General features: G+C 36.1%; 1 long non-coding RNA gene across 1 annotated transcript; it reads right to left on the bottom strand.

Moving 5' to 3' along the window:
• Positions 1 to 5,097: 5,097 nt before the first annotated feature.
• LOC137018798 (uncharacterized) lies at positions 5,098 to 6,068 on the bottom strand. Its single transcript, XR_010894945.1, has 3 exons — positions 6,049 to 6,068; positions 5,292 to 5,364; positions 5,098 to 5,157 (listed from the first exon to the last, which is right to left on the bottom strand). It is a non-coding gene; the product is annotated as an uncharacterized lncRNA (long non-coding RNA).
• Between the last annotated feature and the right edge of the window lie 1,400 nt (positions 6,069 to 7,468).

Genomic DNA, 7,468 nt, shown 5'->3' with positions numbered 1-7,468 from the left:
CAAGGTTGAAGATGAAGTACATTGTGGTGACCTGGTCATATCGTCTAATTAACAGACCTTCTCCCCTTGCATCATTATTTCTAAAACAGACTGCATCCAAGGCACATCCATTTACAGTATATACAGCACAGGGTTAGGTGTACGTGGTTCCTAAACAAGAAGAGAATAATGTTATATTCAATATAATATGTATGTATTCAATATAAACGTATTAAATGATACATAATTTCCATTATTATTTGCTTTTAAGTCATAATTTGAAACACAATTTTACTCACAACTGAGGGGACATTAAGGGCTGGATATCATGATAATATTTCCTTTGTGGAGTGATGTTTCATGTAGTCTGTCCTCTCACTCTTTGTCCGTGTCATTTAGTCCTCTAAAAGGATTTGGGGATCTCCAAGCATTTGGTTTTCATTTTATCCAAGTGGATCCCAATGCGTTAATCATCTTCTCTTGAATAAATCTACCCACAAAAACATGTCTGCTATTCTTAAAAAACTTAAGTTGAATCTGTCTGGGACACTTACCCCAACTGCCCTTGACCTCTTTTGATACACATCTTGGTAAGACAGATTGTCCATCTACAAAAACAAAAGAAATATATTATTAAGCAAGTGCGTAATTTTAGAGAATGCTGGAGAGTAAAAACAGTTCTCTATATTTCCAGGTCTCCAACAAGCGAACAATTCAACAAGGTGTGTTCAGCCATTGTTACAAAATACCAGTGCCCGGTTGCATAAAGCACCTTAAGTGTAATTTTCCCATAAGATCGCCCTTATGTTTCCCTTAAACTTAACGGTTATTTTCTGCAACACCTTTAAGTGTTACTTAAAGTGCATATTGCAGGTTTAACATTTTTTTCGAGATGAATATATAACCTTGTACAAAAATACCATATAAAAAGGTACTGCAGGGTTTAAAAATGTTTTGCGAGACATAAGGGCATTAATTTAGTAGATAAAGCGACGGTCTCTGTAAAAAACGCTTTTTTTCAGCGTCGCGTCATTTTACGTCACTACAGGGAGATGTTCGCAGAGCTCTGTGTTGACTCAGTGCAGAATATATTGGTATTCAGCAACAGCGGCCGTGAATCAGTGTGTTTTCGGTAGTTTTTGTATTCTATTTATCATCGTAATGGTAAATTATTGTGTATGTGGGGGTTGCACAAACTTCAGCCTGTCAGGACATAGAGTACAGAGGTTTGCTAACAAGAAAAACTACGCTGCTATCTTCCGTGCCGGGGTTTGTTTTGTGCAGGTGAAGAGACGGGACTTCACTTCTGCATCTGCGTCGAAAAACGCGTTCATTTTAGACTGGAGGATTATCATCCTGGCGATATGATGGAGTTCAACAACAAACTTACACACGCTATGCTTCTTCACCGTTTTTCAAATTATGTACACATGCAGTCTCACACTTACACAAAACAGTTTTGAATTATGTGCTGGTAATGTAAATACTCCAATTTCATGCATGCCATGTATGTAAACTTATATATACATATTCACACAACTACATAATCACGGCGTCATCCTCACACTATCAGTGAATTGGCACGGAATAAACTCATAACACAGAATTAATGAATAAAGGATAACATGAAATACAGTAAGTTAACACTATATGTTTGGCCGCCGGCGGGAGACATGATCACGGATCCGTCAGAGATGCAGCTCGATGAAGACTTACGGTGCACATTTTAAGTTTTGTGTTTGATTATTACATTTGCTAACTACCAAATCAGTCGTGAAGAGAAACGGCTATATCACGTAACGTTAGTGTGGACGGATATTAACGCGTGTGACATACGCCTGATCAAGGTTTATTCGTTTCTGTTATTAGTAATCAGTTAGGCCTACTCCTAGATGACCAATAGCTTTGCTATTGCCTGATTCATGATAATAATCTGAACAATATTGTGATCTGAGCACATGTCGTTACCTAACGTAATCTAAGCTAACACCGGTCTCTGTCCTGTTCTCCACTGCTTCTCCTCACACAACAGCTCAATTTGTCTCTTTTGACCGTTATTCTGTCTAATTCTGGCCTGTCCCTGCTCTCTTGACCACACAGCAGGCTAATTGTATGGCTGTGATTAGTTATACAAGTATAAATAAGCATTTACAATTTCCTCAGCATCCGAACTGTCATTGCGATCCATTGTTTTCCTATAGTTTATATTGATCGCGTTCCCTTCAGTGACGTCACGTCCGACTGGGCATTTTTCAGATGCGGAAGTAAAATTCTCTCACAAAAAACGACGCCAGAAGCCTATGTAGCGTATTTATGCGTGTTTTTTCAAGAAAATCTATTTCATACATTATTTTTCTACACATTGAATCACTAAAGCTCTAACCTGCAATATGCCCTTTAAGGGTTTCTTTAGGTGAAACATCATAAACCCTAAGAATTTCCCTTAAGTAATCCTTTTAAAAACAATGTGTTGCATAAAGCCCCTTAACTGTCATTTCCCTAAGTATAACATAAGGTTTGGAAAACTTCACCTTAAGTGTTACAAGGAGTGCGCAGGTTCAAAGAGCTTTAAATGATACCAGATGAGGAATAAGGGTCTTATCTAGCTAAACGATCGGTCATTTTCTAATTTGTTTTTAAAATGTATATGCTTTTATATAAACAAATGATCTCCTTCAAGTGATTCTGCCACTTCCGTATTGTTTAAACAGCATACCCTGTACGTCCTTCGCCTTCCCTATTCAACTTATGGAACCAATGCAGCGCCAGTTCCGTTTTTTTCCGTAAGTAGAATAGGGAAGGTGTAGGACATACAGCATACAGCTTTTCGACTGAAAGAAAGACATGAACATCTTGGATGACATGGGGGTGAGTAAATTATCAGGAAAATTTTATTTGAAAGTGGACTAATTTAAGATATTTTTGATGAAATCCGATGGCTCAGTGAGGCCTGCATAGCCAGCAATGACATTTCCTCTCTCAAGATCCATAAATATACTAAAAACATATTTTAATCAGTTCATGTGAGTACAGTGGTTCAATATTAATATTATAAAGTGACAAAAATATTTTTGGTGTGCCAGAAAAACAAAATAAGGACTTAAAATAGTGATGATGAGTGTGTCGAATCAGCGGTTCGGAGTGCCAAAGTCACATGATTTCAGCAGTTTGGTGGTTTGACACGCAATCCGAATCATGATTCGACATGGGTATAATGCTATATTCTGACTTATTTACACTGTTAAAGAATTGGATTCTCATGCTAAACGTGGCCAAAGTTTCAAAACACGAGTTGGACGAATGACGGAGTACTGTATTTCTGTGCCAAAAATACTACACAGGCTTGTAGTAAGTGTTTTGAATTCGGCCATCACTAAATAAGTTGTTATTTAGTTTTTTTTTTGGCGCACCAAAAATATTCTCGTGGCTTTATAATATTAATATTGAACCACTGTACTCACATGAACTGATTTAAATATGTTTTTAGTACATTAATGGATCTTGAGAGAGGAAATGTCATTGCTGGCTATGAAGGCCTCACTGAGCCATCGGATTTCAACAAAAATATCTTAATTTGCATTTCGAAGATGAACGAAGGTCTTACAGGTGTAGAACGGCATGAGGGTAAGTAATAAATGACATTATTTTAATTTTTGGGTGAACTAACCCTTTAAGGTGCTTTATGCAACCGGGCACAGTTCTTAAGAGACAAGACTGGAAGAGTGTATGTAAGAACATGTCAAAGAGCCCTTCAGTTTATATATATTAGCTATGTAAGTGAAAAGGTGTTATTTCATTTGACATACATCTACAATACTTGCCATATTTTTAGTGTCACAAGTCCTTGGACCCTTGGTAAAATAACCCATTTCCTTACTTTGCTAAACCTGCTACGAATTTCATTTAGTTTTTCAATACCAGTCAAATGTGATCTTTCTTGAATTAGTTTTTAAGCATCTCATGCCATGTGTCACTTACCTGGCTCCTTACCTGTTCGTCTCATAATTGAGATTCCTCACCTTCATCGTCCTTTGTCTTCAGTCCAGACCAATCCGCTTACCATCATCTACAAATACAAAGAGACTGTTATCATCCAGCTAAGTTCATTCAACCTGTCATCATTCAATCTACTAACCTGTTTATTCTCCCCATCTCTGCCACCTGCAATAATAAACCTTTGTGAACTGTATTACCTCTGTTGTCTCCTTCTGTCCGTGACACCATGACTCCTTTAAAAATAATATTATTTAAAATACTATCAAAGGCTTTATGAAACTGCAGGGCTCTTTGACACGTTCTTACATACACTCTTCCAGTCTTGTCACTTAAGACTGGTTTTGGTAACCAGGGCAAAACTAACCTTGTTGTGTTGTTTGCTTGTTTTACCTGAAATTAAAGAAAGGCAATTTTACCCTCCATCTTTCTTTAAAATTATGCACTTACCTGTACTTCACTGTGGGAAATAACATATATATGTGCACATCTGATCAAACAGATTATTTTTTAACTCCATTTGCTTTGTGATAAAAAAAAAGTAATAAATACATTTTATAAAGAAAAAAAATCTCCACTCTCCTCAAGTTTTTTTGTATTGCTAGTGGGGTAGCTGATACATTTCTGGTCACCCTGTTTGAGCAATACATTGTGTTGAGATTGATCCATGTGAAATACCAAATAAAGTCCTACAGAAACAAAAAACTGCAGAGAGGCGCATGTTATAATGGTAATAACAGCTCAGTAATTTGTAATGATAGCAATATAGTTTAGCTAAAAGTATGTGGAAACCTAACCATCACACCTATACAAGTTGATTTGGCATCCCATTCCAAAACGGGAATGCAATATAAGTTTAAAGCAATGTAAGTTGTTTTGGATAACAGTGTCAACTAAATACATACATGTGAGAAAATGCTAGTCACTGAATTCTTCAGTACAACCTATTAAGTAACTAAAAAATGTTAATAATAATTAATAGAGGTGTCCACAAACTTTTTTAAAACTTTAAGAGTAGATGTAATAAACTTACACATGAATGGTGTGTGTGGTCTTGGTAGGCATCTCAGTCTTTAGGTTTTCTTCTAATCTTATGAATTTAACTTGATCCTTCAATTTAAGGAATATTTTAGGTATCATAGTTTTCAGTTAGGTTCATTCAAGTGTCCGCATCAATTCCATTGTCTGTTAAAACAACAGGATTCAATAGGAGAATGTCATATCTGCTTTATTGTGAAAATGTCTGTTTTACTGCAATGGGGAAGTTAAACAGAGTGTGCATTTTTGTGAGATAAACCTTGAAATGTAGGGATGATCACCTGGAAACTGTTGCCATCAACCAGTCAGCCACATGGATTTTCCAGTGAATCAGCTCTGAGCTCATTCTTGCCTCTATATGCAGAGAAATATTGCAATTTAGAAAACAATGCGTTATAAAATATGAATAAATATAAACTTTTCATTTTTACTAAATTCTCTCTCTCTCGCTCTTTCTCTCTCGGGCGCGCGAGCAAACACACGCGCACACACAACCTGATCTCACGGCAATTCGTACGTATTTTACGAGGTGGCTAAATCGTATGAATTCATACGACCTCACTCGTACTAATTCATACGTTTTTTCTAAATCGTATTTATTTTACGAGTTGACAAATTCGTATGAATTCATACGAATGACCTACCCCAAACCCCGCCCCTAAACCTAACCGTCACTGGGGTTTAGACAAATCGTACGAATTCGCACGAGTGATGTCGTATGAATTTATACGAAATAGCCACCTCGTAGAATAAGTACGAATTGGTCGTGAGATAGCGTTGGCACACACAGTAAGGATAAAAAATGGGAAATATCTTGAAATAGTACATGTGGAAAAGGTGTAGTAAGTGGTACACCCGGAATTATTTCTCCAGGCCGTTAAATTGACAATATTGTGGCCGCATTAACACGACGTGTCTGCTTAGGCCCATCGTCATGTATTCATTATCATACACCTTAAAGTTATTATGACATTAAATAGGTGTTTCATAGCTTTTTCAAAAAGTTAATAGTTAATTTGAGACGTTATGTTGTCTTACCTCAGATTTTTGTGTCGTTCCGCTCTTTCCCACTCGGTCCCGCTGCTGCCGCTTCAAAATTTGTAACGTTTTTTTCCACGTGACCACTGACATCATTGCGCGAGAGAGACTTGTGGAGATTCAGTGCATTGCTTTGCGTACCAAAGCCCAGATGAAAACATTTAAAGCATTTTGAAGGATTTGCTTATTCATGCTTAAAAACGAAACAATATTAATAATCTCGTTTACTTTTAGTGAAAATAATGTACTTTTGAATTGCTAGTTATTTGTCAGTATTCTTATTTTGTGAAAACGTTTAGGCACAAGCAATCTCAGCACATAAATGATTAACAACAGTTGTAGTAAAAGCAATAGTAGTATTAGTAGTAGTAGTAGTAGGCTAGTAAGCTAATAACAAAGTAGATAAAGTTGGAACAGAAGGAGAGATAAAACACGTAAAATAAATTGCCTGTGCATCACACCTTACTCGTGATTTTTGCTCCAAAACTGCATAGTGTCCTTTTCAATTGGGGAATATTTATACGGTTGTCTAAGCGGAAGATATTGAACACAGTCTATTTTTAGGGCTAAGAATTTCACGTCACCTCTCCATTTGACATTGCAGCTTCTTGTCCATTTATGAATGTGAAACTGAATTTTTATTCTTGGTCTTCTTAGTTTATGCTTTAAAAATGGACAAAAAACATGGTGTCTTTCAATGTTAAGATGCAATTTATAGAAATGTGCGGGGAGGTCGGGGGGTACAGATGAAACACTGTATATCGACTGTACACTCCATAGAATCCAATCATATTAGAAAAGGTTCATAAATGAACCTTAACTACAAACAGGTTCTAATATGAACCCTGTTACCACAACAAAGGTTCTAAAAAGAAACTTCCAAATAACCAGTTTACCTGTAAGTTCAACTTTGAACCTTTTTGATAGTTAGAAGTTCATATTTGCACTATGAAGTTCTTTATTGAACTCCAAAGGTCCGACCTCTTCTAAGAGTATACTTGTCGAAACTTTGTACTTATACTTTTTTTCTTTCATTTTCTTAATTTGTTAATTATTTAGGTTTAATATATTTTGTGTATGCCTAGCTATATAGGAAGAAGCTATTTATTCCTTTTATAAGATTTTATCTAGTTTCTTCTCCGTTCACAGAAGCGCTGCATGCGATGCAATGAATCCTCCTGTTTTGTTGTTTCTTCTATATAGCCTAGGCTAAAACTGAACCCCTGGGATTTTTTCCTCATTCTAATTTCGTTTAATTCTAATTTAACATAATCTTGTCGGTTAATGAAAGGATCGCCTCAGGGGGGAGAAAGGAAATTATATTGAAATTTTCAACTAATATTTAGGCTACATTTTCTTAAATTTCAGGTTTATTTCGATTAGCATAAATGTTTTGAATAGTTTTTTTTTTTTTTTTTAG

This window comes from Chanodichthys erythropterus, chromosome 4, assembly GCF_024489055.1.
Source record: "Chanodichthys erythropterus isolate Z2021 chromosome 4, ASM2448905v1, whole genome shotgun sequence".
Classification (NCBI taxonomy): Eukaryota; Metazoa; Chordata; class Actinopteri; order Cypriniformes; family Xenocyprididae; genus Chanodichthys; species Chanodichthys erythropterus.
The sequence above is the reverse complement of the archived record's forward strand: the minus strand, read 5'-3'. Positions and strand labels throughout refer to the sequence as shown.